At 46.5% G+C, this 18,564-nt stretch overlaps 12 non-coding genes across 12 annotated transcripts; all 12 read right to left on the bottom strand.

Annotated features, from left to right (window-relative positions):
* Nucleotides 1-2,187: 2,187 nt before the first annotated feature.
* On the bottom strand, nt 2,188-2,269 carry TRNAS-GCU (transfer RNA serine (anticodon GCU)). The gene has a single exon. It is a non-coding gene; the product is annotated as a tRNA-Ser (tRNA).
* Nucleotides 2,270-3,420: 1,151 nt separating this feature from the next.
* TRNAS-GCU (transfer RNA serine (anticodon GCU)) lies at nt 3,421-3,502 on the bottom strand. The gene has a single exon. It is a non-coding gene; the product is annotated as a tRNA-Ser (tRNA).
* A 1,151-nt stretch (nt 3,503-4,653) lies between these two features.
* Nucleotides 4,654-4,735, bottom strand: TRNAS-GCU (transfer RNA serine (anticodon GCU)). The gene has a single exon. It is a non-coding gene; the product is annotated as a tRNA-Ser (tRNA).
* Nucleotides 4,736-5,886: 1,151 nt separating this feature from the next.
* Nucleotides 5,887-5,968, bottom strand: TRNAS-GCU (transfer RNA serine (anticodon GCU)). Its single transcript has one exon. It is a non-coding gene; the product is annotated as a tRNA-Ser (tRNA).
* Nucleotides 5,969-7,119: 1,151 nt separating this feature from the next.
* TRNAS-GCU (transfer RNA serine (anticodon GCU)) lies at nt 7,120-7,201 on the bottom strand. The gene has a single exon. It is a non-coding gene; the product is annotated as a tRNA-Ser (tRNA).
* Nucleotides 7,202-10,818: 3,617 nt separating this feature from the next.
* Nucleotides 10,819-10,900, bottom strand: TRNAS-GCU (transfer RNA serine (anticodon GCU)). The gene has a single exon. It is a non-coding gene; the product is annotated as a tRNA-Ser (tRNA).
* Nucleotides 10,901-12,051: 1,151 nt separating this feature from the next.
* On the bottom strand, nt 12,052-12,133 carry TRNAS-GCU (transfer RNA serine (anticodon GCU)). Its single transcript has one exon. It is a non-coding gene; the product is annotated as a tRNA-Ser (tRNA).
* Nucleotides 12,134-13,284: 1,151 nt separating this feature from the next.
* TRNAS-GCU (transfer RNA serine (anticodon GCU)) lies at nt 13,285-13,366 on the bottom strand. Its single transcript has one exon. It is a non-coding gene; the product is annotated as a tRNA-Ser (tRNA).
* A 1,151-nt stretch (nt 13,367-14,517) lies between these two features.
* TRNAS-GCU (transfer RNA serine (anticodon GCU)) lies at nt 14,518-14,599 on the bottom strand. The gene has a single exon. It is a non-coding gene; the product is annotated as a tRNA-Ser (tRNA).
* Nucleotides 14,600-15,750: 1,151 nt separating this feature from the next.
* Nucleotides 15,751-15,832, bottom strand: TRNAS-GCU (transfer RNA serine (anticodon GCU)). The gene has a single exon. It is a non-coding gene; the product is annotated as a tRNA-Ser (tRNA).
* Nucleotides 15,833-16,983: 1,151 nt separating this feature from the next.
* On the bottom strand, nt 16,984-17,065 carry TRNAS-GCU (transfer RNA serine (anticodon GCU)). Its single transcript has one exon. It is a non-coding gene; the product is annotated as a tRNA-Ser (tRNA).
* Nucleotides 17,066-18,216: 1,151 nt separating this feature from the next.
* TRNAS-GCU (transfer RNA serine (anticodon GCU)) lies at nt 18,217-18,298 on the bottom strand. The gene has a single exon. It is a non-coding gene; the product is annotated as a tRNA-Ser (tRNA).
* Nucleotides 18,299-18,564: the final 266 nt, after the last annotated feature.

Here is an 18,564-nt window from a genome sequence, read left to right on the forward strand (position 1 = left end):
CCCTGGCATGTCTTCCATCCATCTATTCTGCCTTATGCATGGAAAGCAGAGCAGGTAACAATTCTTGCTCTGCTAAGAAGCGGCTCAATCACCTATGGAACCGCAAACCTCTAGCTCTCCACGAAGTTCCAGCTGCTATTGTCGTCTGCAAATTTGTCGGTGTGGATGCCTTTTTCAAAAAGTTTTTGCTTTTCTAATTGTCATGACTGAAAGCTTCATCCTTTTACAAGTTGCTGCCAAGTATGGAACAGAACTCCAGTACCGTGTGGGCCCTTAAAGAAAGCAGTGGAAAACGACTGCGGATAAAGGGACACACCTCAGTTGTCTACCTAGTATCTGCTCACCTTCCTTTTTCCAGCCCTGAAAAGAAAAACCATGAAGGTTTGAGCCACCCCATCAGGTCATGAAAGGTTGCAGGAATTGGAAACATCCGATAGCAGTGGCGTTTTTTTTAAGCTGCACAGCTGTGCCAGCTTTGCCATCACAAGGCGCTGTGGCTTAGTTGGTTAAAGCGCCTGTCTAGTAAACAGGAGATCCTGAGTTTGAATCTCGGCAGTGCCTTTCTTTCTTCTCTTTTGAGCTTCTGAAGCAAACCAAAAAAAAGTTATTCGCTCACGTCTGACATCTTACTTGTCTTTCACACAGTCCTAAGGTAGACCAGTCAGGGGATCTAGAATCAGTACCAGCTAAAGGCTGCAAAGGACAAAGAGGCCTTCATCTTCATGAGAAGGCCGAGGATGCCATCAAGCATGAAAAATAAAAAGAGTGGACTTAACCCGTTGATATGCCACGTAACTTGTATGCCACACAACAAATATGCGTCTTTCCTAGCTTTAATAAGAGCCGTCTTGAGAGGTCACAGTTAAAGTCCACCATGGAGGGGACAATCACTGCTTGTCCAGTAAAAAGAGGATTAGCAAACAAAGATTTCAGCTTGGACGAAGCAGAAGAAATCGACAAGGATGGGATTCGAACCCATGCATGCAGAGCACAATGGATTAGCAGTCCATCGCCTTAACCACTCGGCCACCTCGTCCTGGTGAGCGCCGTGGTTCCCTTTGACAAACTCCCAAACAAAGTGTGCCTAGTCGGTGCCTGCAGAGTTTTGCTGATCGGTCATGGGCTGAGTGGGTCATACCTCGCCTCCTACAGTAAGTAATGCCTCAAGAAGATGCATGGAAAACCCTTGAAAGGTGGACCTATGCTAAGGGATGCCAAACCATTTCCAGACATCCCTGGCATGTCTTCCATCCATCTATTCTGCCTTATGCATGGAAAGCAGAGCAGGTAACAATTCTTGCTCTGCTAAGAAGCGGCTCAATCACCTATGGAACCGCAAACCTCTAGCTCTCCACGAAGTTCCAGCTGCTATTGTCGTCTGCAAATTTGTCGGTGTGGATGCCTTTTTCAAAAAGTTTTTGCTTTTCTAATTGTCATGACTGAAAGCTTCATCCTTTTACAAGTTGCTGCCAAGTATGGAACAGAACTCCAGTACCGTGTGGGCCCTTAAAGAAAGCAGTGGAAAACGACTGCGGATAAAGGGACACACCTCAGTTGTCTACCTAGTATCTGCTCACCTTCCTTTTTCCAGCCCTGAAAAGAAAAACCATGAAGGTTTGAGCCACCCCATCAGGTCATGAAAGGTTGCAGGAATTGGAAACATCCGATAGCAGTGGCGTTTTTTTTAAGCTGCACAGCTGTGCCAGCTTTGCCATCACAAGGCGCTGTGGCTTAGTTGGTTAAAGCGCCTGTCTAGTAAACAGGAGATCCTGAGTTTGAATCTCGGCAGTGCCTTTCTTTCTTCTCTTTTGAGCTTCTGAAGCAAACCAAAAAAAAGTTATTCGCTCACGTCTGACATCTTACTTGTCTTTCACACAGTCCTAAGGTAGACCAGTCAGGGGATCTAGAATCAGTACCAGCTAAAGGCTGCAAAGGACAAAGAGGCCTTCATCTTCATGAGAAGGCCGAGGATGCCATCAAGCATGAAAAATAAAAAGAGTGGACTTAACCCGTTGATATGCCACGTAACTTGTATGCCACACAACAAATATGCGTCTTTCCTAGCTTTAATAAGAGCCGTCTTGAGAGGTCACAGTTAAAGTCCACCATGGAGGGGACAATCACTGCTTGTCCAGTAAAAAGAGGATTAGCAAACAAAGATTTCAGCTTGGACGAAGCAGAAGAAATCGACGAGGATGGGATTCGAACCCATGCATGCAGAGCACAATGGATTAGCAGTCCATCGCCTTAACCACTCGGCCACCTCGTCCTGGTGAGCGCCGTGGTTCCCTTTGACAAACTCCCAAACAAAGTGTGCCTAGTCGGTGCCTGCAGAGTTTTGCTGATCGGTCATGGGCTGAGTGGGTCATACCTCGCCTCCTACAGTAAGTAATGCCTCAAGAAGATGCATGGAAAACCCTTGAAAGGTGGACCTATGCTAAGGGATGCCAAACCATTTCCAGACATCCCTGGCATGTCTTCCATCCATCTATTCTGCCTTATGCATGGAAAGCAGAGCAGGTAACAATTCTTGCTCTGCTAAGAAGCGGCTCAATCACCTATGGAACCGCAAACCTCTAGCTCTCCACGAAGTTCCAGCTGCTATTGTCGTCTGCAAATTTGTCGGTGTGGATGCCTTTTTCAAAAAGTTTTTGCTTTTCTAATTGTCATGACTGAAAGCTTCATCCTTTTACAAGTTGCTGCCAAGTATGGAACAGAACTCCAGTACCGTGTGGGCCCTTAAAGAAAGCAGTGGAAAACGACTGCGGATAAAGGGACACACCTCAGTTGTCTACCTAGTATCTGCTCACCTTCCTTTTTCCAGCCCTGAAAAGAAAAACCATGAAGGTTTGAGCCACCCCATCAGGTCATGAAAGGTTGCAGGAATTGGAAACATCCGATAGCAGTGGCGTTTTTTTTAAGCTGCACAGCTGTGCCAGCTTTGCCATCACAAGGCGCTGTGGCTTAGTTGGTTAAAGCGCCTGTCTAGTAAACAGGAGATCCTGAGTTCGAATCTCGGCAGTGCCTTTCTTTCTTCTCTTTTGAGCTTCTGAAGCAAACCAAAAAAAAGTTATTCGCTCACGTCTGACATCTTACTTGTCTTTCACACAGTCCTAAGGTAGACCAGTCAGGGGATCTAGAATCAGTACCAGCTAAAGGCTGCAAAGGACAAAGAGGCCTTCATCTTCATGAGAAGGCCGAGGATGCCATCAAGCATGAAAAATAAAAAGAGTGGACTTAACCCGTTGATATGCCACGTAACTTGTATGCCACACAACAAATATGCGTCTTTCCTAGCTTTAATAAGAGCCGTCTTGAGAGGTCACAGTTAAAGTCCACCATGGAGGGGACAATCACTGCTTGTCCAGTAAAAAGAGGATTAGCAAACAAAGATTTCAGCTTGGACGAAGCAGAAGAAATCGACGAGGATGGGATTCGAACCCATGCATGCAGAGCACAATGGATTAGCAGTCCATCGCCTTAACCACTCGGCCACCTCGTCCTGGTGAGCGCCATGGTTCCCTTTGACAAACTCCCAAACAAAGTGTGCCTAGTCGGTGCCTGCAGAGTTTTGCTGATCGGTCATGGGCTGAGTGGGTCATACCTCGCCTCCTACAGTAAGTAATGCCTCAAGAAGATGCATGGAAAACCCTTGAAAGGTGGACCTATGCTAAGGGATGCCAAACCATTTCCAGACATCCCTGGCATGTCTTCCATCCATCTATTCTGCCTTATGCATGGAAAGCAGAGCAGGTAACAATTCTTGCTCTGCTAAGAAGCGGCTCAATCACCTATGGAACCGCAAACCTCTAGCTCTCCACGAAGTTCCAGCTGCTATTGTCGTCTGCAAATTTGTCGGTGTGGATGCCTTTTTCAAAAAGTTTTTGCTTTTCTAATTGTCATGACTGAAAGCTTCATCCTTTTACAAGTTGCTGCCAAGTATGGAACAGAACTCCAGTACCGTGTGGGCCCTTAAAGAAAGCAGTGGAAAACGACTGCGGATAAAGGGACACACCTCAGTTGTCTACCTAGTATCTGCTCACCTTCCTTTTTCCAGCCCTGAAAAGAAAAACCATGAAGGTTTGAGCCACCCCATCAGGTCATGAAAGGTTGCAGGAATTGGAAACATCCGATAGCAGTGGCGTTTTTTTTAAGCTGCACAGCTGTGCCAGCTTTGCCATCACAAGGCGCTGTGGCTTAGTTGGTTAAAGCGCCTGTCTAGTAAACAGGAGATCCTGAGTTCGAATCTCGGCAGTGCCTTTCTTTCTTCTCTTTTGAGCTTCTGAAGCAAACCAAAAAAAAGTTATTCGCTCACGTCTGACATCTTACTTGTCTTTCACACAGTCCAAAGGCAGACCAGTCAGGGGATCTAGAATCAGTACCAGCTAAAGGCTGCAAAGGACAAAGAGGCCTTCATCTTCATGAGAAGGCCGAGGATGCCATCAAGCATGAAAAATAAAAAGAGTGGACTTAACCCGTTGATATGCCACGTAACTTGTATGCCACACAACAAATATGCGTCTTTCCTAGCTTTAATAAGAGCCGTCTTGAGAGGTCACAGTTAAAGTCCACCATGGAGGGGACAATCACTGCTTGTCCAGTAAAAAGAGGATTAGCAAACAAAGATTTCAGCTTGGACGAAGCAGAAGAAATCGACGAGGATGGGATTCGAACCCATGCATGCAGAGCACAATGGATTAGCAGTCCATCGCCTTAACCACTCGGCCACCTCGTCCTGGTGAGCGCCGTGGTTCCCTTTGACAAACTCCCAAACAAAGTGTGCCTAGTCGGTGCCTGCAGAGTTTTGCTGATCGGTCATGGGCTGAGTGGGTCATACCTCGCCTCCTACAGTAAGTAATGCCTCAAGAAGATGCATGGAAAACCCTTGAAAGGTGGACCTATGCTAAGGGATGCCAAACCATTTCCAGACATCCCTGGCATGTCTTCCATCCATCTATTCTGCCTTATGCATGGAAAGCAGAGCAGGTAACAATTCTTGCTCTGCTAAGAAGCGGCTCAATCACCTATGGAACCGCAAACCTCTAGCTCTCCACGAAGTTCCAGCTGCTATTGTCGTCTGCAAATTTGTCGGTGTGGATGCCTTTTTCAAAAAGTTTTTGCTTTTCTAATTGTCATGACTGAAAGCTTCATCCTTTTACAAGTTGCTGCCAAGTATGGAACAGAACTCCAGTACCGTGTGGGCCCTTAAAGAAAGCAGTGGAAAACGACTGCGGATAAAGGGACACACCTCAGTTGTCTACCTAGTATCTGCTCACCTTCCTTTTTCCAGCCCTGAAAAGAAAAACCATGAAGGTTTGAGCCACCCCATCAGGTCATGAAAGGTTGCAGGAATTGGAAACATCCGATAGCAGTGGCGTTTTTTTTAAGCTGCACAGCTGTGCCAGCTTTGCCATCACAAGGCGCTGTGGCTTAGTTGGTTAAAGCGCCTGTCTAGTAAACAGGAGATCCTGAGTTCGAATCTCGGCAGTGCCTTTCTTTCTTCTCTTTTGAGCTTCTGAAGCAAACCAAAAAAAAGTTATTCGCTCACGTCTGACATCTTACTTGTCTTTCACACAGTCCTAAGGTAGACCAGTCAGGGGATCTAGAATCAGTACCAGCTAAAGGCTGCAAAGGACAAAGAGGCCTTCATCTTCATGAGAAGGCCGAGGATGCCATCAAGCATGAAAAATGAAAAGAGTGGACTTAACCCGTTGATATGCCACGTAACTTGTATGCCACACAACAAATATGCGTCTTTCCTAGCTTTAATAAGAGCCGTCTTGAGAGGTCACAGTTAAAGTCCACCATGGAGGGGACAATCACTGCTTGTCCAGTAAAAAGAGGATTAGCAAACAAAGATTTCAGCTTGGACGAAGCAGAAGAAATCGACGAGGATGGGATTCGAACCCATGCATGCAGAGCACAATGGATTAGCAGTCCATCGCCTTAACCACTCGGCCACCTCGTCCTGGTGAGCGCCGTGGTTCCCTTTGACAAACTCCCAAACAAAGTGTGCCTAGTCGGTGCCTGCAGAGTTTTGCTGATCGGTCATGGGCTGAGTGGGTCATACCTCGCCTCCTACAGTAAGTAATGCCTCAAGAAGATGCATGGAAAACCCTTGAAAGGTGGACCTATGCTAAGGGATGCCAAACCATTTCCAGACATCCCTGGCATGTCTTCCATCCATCTATTCTGCCTTATGCATGGAAAGCAGAGCAGGTAACAATTCTTGCTCTGCTAAGAAGCGGCTCAATCACCTATGGAACCGCAAACCTCTAGCTCTCCACGAAGTTCCAGCTGCTATTGTCGTCTGCAAATTTGTCGGTGTGGATGCCTTTTTCAAAAAGTTTTTGCTTTTCTAATTGTCATGACTGAAAGCTTCATCCTTTTACAAGTTGCTGCCAAGTATGGAACAGAACTCCAGTACCGTGTGGGCCCTTAAAGAAAGCAGTGGAAAACGACTGCGGATAAAGGGACACACCTCAGTTGTCTACCTAGTATCTGCTCACCTTCCTTTTTCCAGCCCTGAAAAGAAAAACCATGAAGGTTTGAGCCACCCCATCAGGTCATGAAAGGTTGCAGGAATTGGAAACATCCGATAGCAGTGGCGTTTTTTTTAAGCTGCACAGCTGTGCCAGCTTTGCCATCACAAGGCGCTGTGGCTTAGTTGGTTAAAGCGCCTGTCTAGTAAACAGGAGATCCTGAGTTCGAATCTCGGCAGTGCCTTTCTTTCTTCTCTTTTGAGCTTCTGAAGCAAACCAAAAAAAAGTTATTCGCTCACGTCTGACATCTTACTTGTCTTTCACACAGTCCTAAGGTAGACCAGTCAGGGGATCTAGAATCAGTACCAGCTAAAGGCTGCAAAGGACAAAGAGGCCTTCATCTTCATGAGAAGGCCGAGGATGCCATCAAGCATGAAAAATGAAAAGAGTGGACTTAACCCGTTGATATGCCACGTAACTTGTATGCCACACAACAAATATGCGTCTTTCCTAGCTTTAATAAGAGCCGTCTTGAGAGGTCACAGTTAAAGTCCACCATGGAGGGGACAATCACTGCTTGTCCAGTAAAAAGAGGATTAGCAAACAAAGATTTCAGCTTGGACGAAGCAGAAGAAATCGACGAGGATGGGATTCGAACCCATGCATGCAGAGCACAATGGATTAGCAGTCCATCGCCTTAACCACTCGGCCACCTCGTCCTGGTGAGCGCCGTGGTTCCCTTTGACAAACTCCCAAACAAAGTGTGCCTAGTCGGTGCCTGCAGAGTTTTGCTGATCGGTCATGGGCTGAGTGGGTCATACCTCGCCTCCTACAGTAAGTAATGCCTCAAGAAGATGCATGGAAAACCCTTGAAAGGTGGACCTATGCTAAGGGATGCCAAACCATTTCCAGACATCCCTGGCATGTCTTCCATCCATCTATTCTGCCTTATGCATGGAAAGCAGAGCAGGTAACAATTCTTGCTCTGCTAAGAAGCGGCTCAATCACCCATGGAACCGCAAACCTCTAGCTCTCCACGAAGTTCCAGCTGCTATTGTCGTCTGCAAATTTGTCGGTGTGGATGCCTTTTTCAAAAAGTTTTTGCTTTTCTAATTGTCATGACTGAAAGCTTCATCCTTTTACAAGTTGCTGCCAAGTATGGAACAGAACTCCAGTACCGTGTGGGCCCTTAAAGAAAGCAGTGGAAAACGACTGCGGATAAAGGGACACACCTCAGTTGTCTACCTAGTATCTGCTCACCTTCCTTTTTCCAGCCCTGAAAAGAAAAACCATGAAGGTTTGAGCCACCCCATCAGGTCATGAAAGGTTGCAGGAATTGGAAACATCCGATAGCAGTGGCGTTTTTTTTAAGCTGCACAGCTGTGCCAGCTTTGCCATCACAAGGCGCTGTGGCTTAGTTGGTTAAAGCGCCTGTCTAGTAAACAGGAGATCCTGAGTTCGAATCTCGGCAGTGCCTTTCTTTCTTCTCTTTTGAGCTTCTGAAGCAAACCAAAAAAAAGTTATTCGCTCACGTCTGACATCTTACTTGTCTTTCACACAGTCCTAAGGTAGACCAGTCAGGGGATCTAGAATCAGTACCAGCTAAAGGCTGCAAAGGACAAAGAGGCCTTCATCTTCATGAGAAGGCCGAGGATGCCATCAAGCATGAAAAATAAAAAGAGTGGACTTAACCCGTTGATATGCCACGTAACTTGTATGCCACACAACAAATATGCGTCTTTCCTAGCTTTAATAAGAGCCGTCTTGAGAGGTCACAGTTAAAGTCCACCATGGAGGGGACAATCACTGCTTGTCCAGTAAAAAGAGGATTAGCAAACAAAGATTTCAGCTTGGACGAAGCAGAAGAAATCAACGAGGATGGGATTCGAACCCATGCATGCAGAGCACAATGGATTAGCAGTCCATCGCCTTAACCACTCGGCCACCTCGTCCTGGTGAGCGCCGTGGTTCCCTTTGACAAACTCCCAAACAAAGTGTGCCTAGTCGGTGCCTGCAGCGTTTTGCTGATCGGTCATGGGCTGAGTGGGTCATACCTCGCCTCCTACAGTAAGTAATGCCTCAAGAAGATGCATGGAAAACCCTTGAAAGGTGGACCTATGCTAAGGGATGCCAAACCATTTCCAGACATCCCTGGCATGTCTTCCATCCATCTATTCTGCCTTATGCATGGAAAGCAGAGCAGGTAACAATTCTTGCTCTGCTAAGAAGCGGCTCAATCACCTATGGAACCGCAAACCTCTAGCTCTCCACGAAGTTCCAGCTGCTATTGTCGTCTGCAAATTTGTCGGTGTGGATGCCTTTTTCAAAAAGTTTTTGCTTTTCTAATTGTCATGACTGAAAGCTTCATCCTTTTACAAGTTGCTGCCAAGTATGGAACAGAACTCCAGTACCGTGTGGGCCCTTAAAGAAAGCAGTGGAAAACGACTGCGGATAAAGGGACACACCTCAGTTGTCTACCTAGTATCTGCTCACCTTCCTTTTTCAAGCCCTGAAAAGAAAAACCATGAAGGTTTGAGCCACCCCATCAGGTCATGAAAGGTTGCAGGAATTGGAAACATCCGATAGCAGTGGCGTTTTTTTTAAGCTGCACAGCTGTGCCAGCTTTGCCATCACAAGGCGCTGTGGCTTAGTTGGTTAAAGCGCCTGTCTAGTAAACAGGAGATCCTGAGTTCGAATCTCGGCAGTGCCTTTCTTTCTTCTCTTTTGAGCTTCTGAAGCAAACAAAAAAAAAGTTATTCGCTCACGTCTGACATCTTACTTGTCTTTCACACAGTCCTAAGGTAGACCAGTCAGGGGATCTAGAATCAGTACCAGCTAAAGGCTGCAAAGGACAAAGAGGCCTTCATCTTCATGAGAAGGCCGAGGATGCCATCAAGCATGAAAAATAAAAAGAGTGGACTTAACCCGTTGATATGCCACGTAACTTGTATGCCACACAACAAATATGCGTCTTTCCTAGCTTTAATAAGAGCCGTCTTGAGAGGTCACAGTTAAAGTCCACCATGGAGGGGACAATCACTGCTTGTCCAGTAAAAAGAGGATTAGCAAACAAAGATTTCAGCTTGGACGAAGCAGAAGAAATCGACGAGGATGGGATTCGAACCCATGCATGCAGAGCACAATGGATTAGCAGTCCATCGGCTTAACCACTCGGCCACCTCGTCCTGGTGAGCGTCGTGGTTCCCTTTGACAAACTCCCAAACAAAGTGTGCCTAGTCGGTGCCTGCAGAGTTTTGCTGATCGGTCATGGGCTGAGTGGGTCATACCTCGCCTCCTACAGTAAGTAATGCCTCAAGAAGATGCATGGAAAACCCTTGAAAGGTGGACCTATGCTAAGGGATGCCAAACCATTTCCAGACATCCCTGGCATGTCTTCCATCCATCTATTCTGCCTTATGCATGGAAAGCAGAGCAGGTAACAATTCTTGCTCTGCTAAGAAGCGGCTCAATCACCTATGGAACCGCAAACCTCTAGCTCTCCACGAAGTTCCAGCTGCTATTGTCGTCTGCAAATTTGTCGGTGTGGATGCCTTTTTCAAAAAGTTTTTGCTTTTCTAATTGTCATGACTGAAAGCTTCATCCTTTTACAAGTTGCTGCCAAGTATGGAACAGAACTCCAGTACCGTGTGGGCCCTTAAAGAAAGCAGTGGAAAACGACTGCGGATAAAGGGACACACCTCAGTTGTCTACCTAGTATCTGCTCACCTTCCTTTTTCCAGCCCTGAAAAGAAAAACCATGAAGGTTTGAGCCACCCCATCAGGTCATGAAAGGTTGCAGGAATTGGAAACATCCGATAGCAGTGGCGTTTTTTTTAAGCTGCACAGCTGTGCCAGCTTTGCCATCACAAGGCGCTGTGGCTTAGTTGGTTAAAGCGCCTGTCTAGTAAACAGGAGATCCTGAGTTCGAATCTCGGCAGTGCCTTTCTTTCTTCTCTTTTGAGCTTCTGAAGCAAACCAAAAAAAAGTTATTCGCTCACGTCTGACATCTTACTTGTCTTTCACACAGTCCTAAGGTAGACCAGTCAGGGGATCTAGAATCAGTACCAGCTAAAGGCTGCAAAGGACAAAGAGGCCTTCATCTTCATGAGAAGGCCGAGGATGCCATCAAGCATGAAAAATGAAAAGAGTGGACTTAACCCGTTGATATGCCACGTAACTTGTATGCCACACAACAAATATGCGTCTTTCCTAGCTTTAATAAGAGCCGTCTTGAGAGGTCACAGTTAAAGTCCACCATGGAGGGGACAATCACTGCTTGTCCAGTAAAAAGAGGATTAGCAAACAAAGATTTCAGCTTGGACGAAGCAGAAGAAATCGACGAGGATGGGATTCGAACCCATGCATGCAGAGCACAATGGATTAGCAGTCCATCGCCTTAACCACTCGGCCACCTCGTCCTGGTGAGCGCCGTGGTTCCCTTTGACAAACTCCCAAACAAAGTGTGCCTAGTCGGTGCCTGCAGAGTTTTGCTGATCGGTCATGGGCTGAGTGGGTCATACCTCGCCTCCTACAGTAAGTAATGCCTCAAGAAGATGCATGGAAAACCCTTGAAAGGTGGACCTATGCTAAGGGATGCCAAACCATTTCCAGACATCCCTGGCATGTCTTCCATCCATCTATTCTGCCTTATGCATGGAAAGCAGAGCAGGTAACAATTCTTGCTCTGCTAAGAAGCGGCTCAATCACCTATGGAACCGCAAACCTCTAGCTCTCCACGAAGTTCCAGCTGCTATTGTCGTCTGCAAATTTGTCGGTGTGGATGCCTTTTTCAAAAAGTTTTTGCTTTTCTAATTGTCATGACTGAAAGCTTCATCCTTTTACAAGTTGCTGCCAAGTATGGAACAGAACTCCAGTACCGTGTGGGCCCTTAAAGAAAGCAGTGGAAAACGACTGCGGATAAAGGGACACACCTCAGTTGTCTACCTAGTATCTGCTCACCTTCCTTTTTCAAGCCCTGAAAAGAAAAACCATGAAGGTTTGAGCCACCCCATCAGGTCATGAAAGGTTGCAGGAATTGGAAACATCCGATAGCAGTGGCGTTTTTTTTAAGCTGCACAGCTGTGCCAGCTTTGCCATCACAAGGCGCTGTGGCTTAGTTGGATAAAGCGCCTGTCTAGTAAACAGGAGATCCTGAGTTCGAATCTCGGCAGTGCCTTTCTTTCTTCTCTTTTGAGCTTCTGAAGCAAACCAAAAAAAAGTTATTCGCTCACGTCTGACATCTTACTTGTCTTTCACACAGTCCTAAGGTAGACCAGTCAGGGGATCTAGAATCAGTACCAGCTAAAGGCTGCAAAGGACAAAGAGGCCTTCATCTTCATGAGAAGGCCGAGGATGCCATCAAGCATGAAAAATGAAAAGAGTGGACTTAACCCGTTGATATGCCACGTAACTTGTATGCCACACAACAAATATGCGTCTTTCCTAGCTTTAATAAGAGCCGTCTTGAGAGGTCACAGTTAAAGTCCACCATGGAGGGGACAATCACTGCTTGTCCAGTAAAAAGAGGATTAGCAAACAAAGATTTCAGCTTGGACGAAGCAGAAGAAATCGACGAGGATGGGATTCGAACCCATGCATGCAGAGCACAATGGATTAGCAGTCCATCGCCTTAACCACTCGGCCACCTCGTCCTGGTGAGCGCCGTGGTTCCCTTTGACAAACTCCCAAACAAAGTGTGCCTAGTCGGTGCCTGCAGAGTTTTGCTGATCGGTCATGGGCTGAGTGGGTCATACCTCGCCTCCTACAGTAAGTAATGCCTCAAGAAGATGCATGGAAAACCCTTGAAAGGTGGACCTATGCTAAGGGATGCCAAACCATTTCCAGACATCCCTGGCATGTCTTCCATCCATCTATTCTGCCTTATGCATGGGAAGCAGAGCAGGTAACAATTCTTGCTCTGCTAAGAAGCGGCTCAATCACCTATGGAACCGCAAACCTCTAGCTCTCCACGAAGTTCCAGCTGCTATTGTCGTCTGCAAATTTGTCGGTGTGGATGCCTTTTTCAAAAAGTTTTTGCTTTTCTAATTGTCATGACTGAAAGCTTCATCCTTTTACAAGTTGCTGCCAAGTATGGAACAGAACTCCAGTACCGTGTGGGCCCTTAAAGAAAGCAGTGGAAAACGACTGCGGATAAAGGGACACACCTCAGTTGTCTACCTAGTATCTGCTCACCTTCCTTTTTCCAGCCCTGAAAAGAAAAACCATGAAGGTTTGAGCCACCCCATCAGGTCATGAAAGGTTGCAGGAATTGGAAACATCCGATAGCAGTGGCGTTTTTTTTAAGCTGCACAGCTGTGCCAGCTTTGCCATCACAAGGCGCTGTGGCTTAGTTGGTTAAAGCGCCTGTCTAGTAAACAGGAGATCCTGAGTTCGAATCTCGGCAGTGCCTTTCTTTCTTCTCTTTTGAGCTTCTGAAGCAAACCAAAAAAAAGTTATTCGCTCACGTCTGACATCTTACTTGTCTTTCACACAGTCCTAAGGTAGACCAGTCAGGGGATCTAGAATCAGTACCAGCTAAAGGCTGCAAAGGACAAAGAGGCCTTCATCTTCATGAGAAGGCCGAGGATGCCATCAAGCATGAAAAATAAAAAGAGTGGACTTAACCCGTTGATATGCCACGTAACTTGTATGCCACACAACAAATATGCGTCTTTCCTAGCTTTAATAAGAGCCGTCTTGAGAGGTCACAGTTAAAGTCCACCATGGAGGGGACAATCACTGCTTGTCCAGTAAAAAGAGGATTAGCAAACAAAGATTTCAGCTTGGACGAAGCAGAAGAAATCGACGAGGATGGGATTCGAACCCATGCATGCAGAGCACAATGGATTAGCAGTCCATCGCCTTAACCACTCGGCCACCTCGTCCTGGTGAGCGCCGTGGTTCCCTTTGACAAACTCCCAAACAAAGTGTGCCTAGTCGGTGCCTGCAGAGTTTTGCTGATCGGTCATGGGCTGAGTGGGTCATACCTCGCCTCCTACAGTAAGTAATGCCTCAAGAAGATGCATGGAAAACCCTTGAAAGGTGGACCTATGCTAAGGGATGCCAAACCATTTCCAGACATCCCTGGCATGTCTTCCATCCATCTATTCTGCCTTATGCATGGAAAGCAGAGCAGGTAACAATTCTTGCTCTGCTAAGAAGCGGCTCAATCACCTATGGAACCGCAAACCTCTAGCTCTCCACGAAGTTCCAGCTGCTATTGTCGTCTGCAAATTTGTCGGTGTGGATGCCTTTTTCAAAAAGTTTTTGCTTTTCTAATTGTCATGACTGAAAGCTTCATCCTTTTACAAGTTGCTGCCAAGTATGGAACAGAACTCCAGTACCGTGTGGGCCCTTAAAGAAAGCAGTGGAAAACGACTGCGGATAAAGGGACACACCTCAGTTGTCTACCTAGTATCTGCTCACCTTCCTTTTTCAAGCCCTGAAAAGAAAAACCATGAAGGTTTGAGCCACCCCATCAGGTCATGAAAGGTTGCAGGAATTGGAAACATCCGATAGCAGTGGCGTTTTTTTTAAGCTGCACAGCTGTGCCAACTTTGCCATCACAAGGCGCTGTGGCTTAGTTGGTTAAAGCGCCTGTCTAGTAAACAGGAGATCCTGAGTTCGAATCTCGGCAGTGCCTTTCTTTCTTCTCTTTTGAGCTTCTGAAGCAAACCAAAAAAAAGTTATTCGCTCACGTCTGACATCTTACTTGTCTTTCACACAGTCCTAAGGTAGACCAGTCAGGGGATCTAGAATCAGTACCAGCTAAAGGCTGCAAAGGACAAAGAGGCCTTCATCTTCATGAGAAGGCCGAGGATGCCATCAAGCATGAAAAATGAAAAGAGTGGACTTAACCCGTTGATATGCCACGTAACTTGTATGCCACACAACAAATATGCGTCTTTCCTAGCTTTAATAAGAGCCGTCTTGAGAGGTCACAGTTAAAGTCCACCATGGAGGGGACAATCACTGCTTGTCCAGTAAAAAGAGGATTAGCAAAGAAAGATTTCAGCTTGGACGAAGCAGAAGAAATCGACGAGGATGGGATTCGAACCCATGCATGCAGAGCACAATGGATTAGCAGTCCATCGCCTTAACCACTCGGCCACCTCGTCCTGGTGAGCGCCGTGGTTCCCTTTGACAAACTCCCAAACAAAGTGTGCCTAGTCGGTGCCTGCAGAGTTTTGCTGATCGGTCATGGGCTGAGTGGGTCATACCTCGCCTCCTACAGTAAGTAATGCCTCAAGAAGATGCATGGAAAACCCTTGAAAGGTGGACCTATGCTAAGGGATGCCAAACCATTTCCAGACATCCCTGGCATGTCTTCCATCCATCTATTCTGCCTTATGCATGGAAAGCAGAGCAGGTAACAATTCTTGCTCTGCTAAGAAGCGGCTCAATCACCTATGGAACCGCAAACCTCTAGCTCTCCACGAAGTTCCAGCTGCTATTGTCGTCTGCAAATTTGTCGGTGTGGATGCCTTTTTCAAAAAGTTTTTGCTTTTCTAATTGTCATGACTGAAAGCTTCATCCTTTTACAAGTTGCTGCCAAGTATGGAACAGAACTCCAGTACCGTGTGGGCCCTTAAAGAAAGCAGTGGAAAACGACTGCGGATAAAGGGACACACCTCAGTTGTCTACCTAGTATCTGCTCACCTTCCTTTTTCCAGCCCTGAAAAGAAAAACCATGAAGGTTTGAGCCACCCCATCAGGTCATGAAAGGTTGCAGGAATTGGAAACATCCGATAGCAGTGGCGTTTTTTTTAAGCTGCACAGCTGTGCCAGCTTTGCCATCACAAGGCGCTGTGGCTTAGTTGGTTAAAGCGCCTGTCTAGTAAACAGGAGATCCTGAGTTCGAATCTCGGCAGTGCCTTTCTTTCTTCTCTTTTGAGCTTCTGAAGCAAACCAAAAAAAAGTTATTCGCTCACGTCTGACATCTTACTTGTCTTTCACACAGTCCTAAGGTAGACCAGTCAGGGGATCTAGAATCAGTACCAGCTAAAGGCTGCAAAGGACAAAGAGGCCTTCATCTTCATGAGAAGGCCGAGGATGCCATCAAGCATGAAAAATGAAAAGAGTGGACTTAACCCGTTGATATGCCACGTAACTTGTATGCCACACAACAAATATGCGTCTTTCCTAGCTTTAATAAGAGCCGTCTTGAGAGGTCACAGTTAAAGTCCACCATGGAGGGGACAATCACTGCTTGTCCAGTAAAAAGAGGATTAGCAAACAAAGATTTCAGCTTGGACGAAGCAGAAGAAATCGACGAGGATGGGATTCGAACCCATGCATGCAGAGCACAATGGATTAGCAGTCCATCGCCTTAACCACTCGGCCACCTCGTCCTGGTGAGCGCCGTGGTTCCCTTTGACAAACTCCCAAACAAAGTGTGCCTAGTCGGTGCCTGCAGAGTTTTGCTGATCGGTCATGGGCTGAGTGGGTCATACCTCGCCTCCTACAGTAAGTAATGCCTCAAGAAGATGCATGGAAAACCCTTGAAAGGTGGACCTATGCTAAGGGATGCCAAACCATTTCCAGACATCCCTGGCATGTCTTCCATCCATCTATTCTGCCTTATGCATGGAAAGCAGAGCAGGTAACAATTCTTGCTCTGCTAAGAAGCGGCTCAATCACCTATGGAACCGCAAACCTCTAGCTCTCCACGAAGTTCCAGCTGCTATTGTCGTCTGCAAATTTGTCGGTGTGGATGCCTTTTTCAAAAAGTTTTTGCTTTTCTAATTGTCATGACTGAAAGCTTCATCCTTTTACAAGTTGCTGCCAAGTATGGAACAGAACTCCAGTACCGTGTGGGCCCTTAAAGAAAGCAGTGGAAAACGACTGCGGATAAAGGGACACACCTCAGTTGTCTACCTAGTATCTGCTCACCTTCCTTTTTCCAGCCCTGAAAAGAAAAACCATGAAGGTTTGAGCCACCCCATCAGGTCATGAAAGGTTGCAGGAATTGGAAACATCCGATAGCAGTGGCGTTTTTTTTAAGCTGCACAGCTGTGCCAGCTTTGCCATCACAAGGCGCTGTGGCTTAGTTGGTTAAAGCGCCTGTCTAGTAAACAGGAGATCCTGAGTTCGAATCTCGGCAGTGCCTTTCTTTCTTCTCTTTTGAGCTTCTGAAGCAAACCAAAAAAAAGTTATTCGCTCACGTCTGACATCTTACTTGTCTTTCACACAGTCCTAAGGTAGACCAGTCAGGGGATCTAGAATCAGTACCAGCTAAAGGCTGCAAAGGACAAAGAGGCCTTCATCTTCATGAGAAGGCCGAGGATGCCATCAAGCATGAAAAATAAAAAGAGTGGACTTAACCCGTTGATATGCCACGTAACTTGTATGCCACACAACAAATATGCGTCTTTCCTAGCTTTAATAAGAGCCGTCTTGAGAGGTCACAGTTAAAGTCCACCATGGAGGGGACAATCACTGCTTGTCCAGTAAAAAGAGGATTAGCAAACAAAGATTTCAGCTTGGACGAAGCAGAAGAAATCGACGAGGATGGGATTCGAACCCATGCATGCAGAGCACAATGGATTAGCAGTCCATCGCCTTAACCACTCGGCCACCTCGTCCTGGTGAGCGCCGTGGTTCCCTTTGACAAACTCCCAAACAAAGTGTGCCTAGTCGGTGCCTGCAGAGTTTTGCTGATCGGTCATGGGCTGAGTGGGTCATACCTCGCCTCCTACAGTAAGTAATGCCTCAAGAAGATGCATGGAAAACCCTTGAAAGGTGGACCTATGCTAAGGGATGCCAAACCATTTCCAGACATCCCTGGCATGTCTTCCATCCATCTATTCTGCCTTATGCATGGAAAGCAGAGCAGGTAACAATTCTTGCTCTGCTAAGAAGCGGCTCAATCACCTATGGAACCGCAAACCTCTAGCTCTCCACGAAGTTCCAGCTGCTATTGTCGTCTGCAAATTTGTCGGTGTGGATGCCTTTTTCAAAAAGTTTTTGCTTTTCTAATTGTCATGACTGAAAGCTTCATCCTTTTACAAGTTGCTGCCAAGTATGGAACAGAACTCCAGTACCGTGTGGGCCCTTAAAGAAAGCAGTGGAAAACGACTGCGGATAAAGGGACACACCTCAGTTGTCTACCTAGTATCTGCTCACCTTCCTTTTTCAAGCCCTGAAAAGAAAAACCATGAAGGTTTGAGCCACCCCATCAGGTCATGAAAGGTTGCAGGAATTGGAAACATCCGATAGCAGTGGCGTTTTTTTTAAGCTGCACAGCTGTGCCAGCTTTGCCATCACAAGGCGCTGTGGCTTAGTTGGTTAAAGCGCCTGTCTAGTAAACAGGAGATCCTGAGTTCGAATCTCGGCAGTGCCTTTCTTTCTTCTCTTTTGAGCTTCTGAAGCAAACCAAAAAAAAGTTATTCGCTCACGTCTGACATCTTACTTGTCTTTCACACAGTCCTAAGGTAGACCAGTCAGGGGATCTAGAATCAGTACCAGCTAAAGGCTGCAAAGGACAAAGAGGCCTTCATCTTCATGAGAAGGCCGAGGATGCCATCAAGCATGAAAAATGAAAAGAGTGGACTTAACCCGTTGATATGCCACGTAACTTGTATGCCACACAACAAATATGCGTCTTTCCTAGCTTTAATAAGAGCCGTCTTGAGAGGTCACAGTTAAAGTCCACCATGGAGGGGACAATCACTGCTTGTCCAGTAAAAAGAGGATTAGCAAACAAAGATTTCAGCTTGGACGAAGCAGAAGAAATCGACGAGGATGGGATTCGAACCCATGCATGCAGAGCACAATGGATTAGCAGTCCATCGCCTTAACCACTCGGCCACCTCGTCCTGGTGAGCGCCGTGGTTCCCTTTGACAAACTCCCAAACAAAGTGTGCCTAGTCGGTGCCTGCAGAGTTTTGCTGATCGGTCATGGGCTGAGTGGGTCATACCTCGCCTCCTACAGTAAGTAATGCCTCAAGAAGATGCATGGAAAACCCTTGAAAGGTGGACCTATGCTAAGGGATGCCAAACCATTTCCAGACATCCCTGGCATGTCTTCCATCCATCTATTCTGCCTTATGCATGGAAAGCAGAGCAGGTAACAATTCTTGCT

Source organism: Engystomops pustulosus, chromosome 7, assembly GCF_040894005.1.
Source record: "Engystomops pustulosus chromosome 7, aEngPut4.maternal, whole genome shotgun sequence".
Lineage (NCBI taxonomy): Eukaryota > Metazoa > Chordata > Amphibia > Anura > Leptodactylidae > Engystomops > Engystomops pustulosus.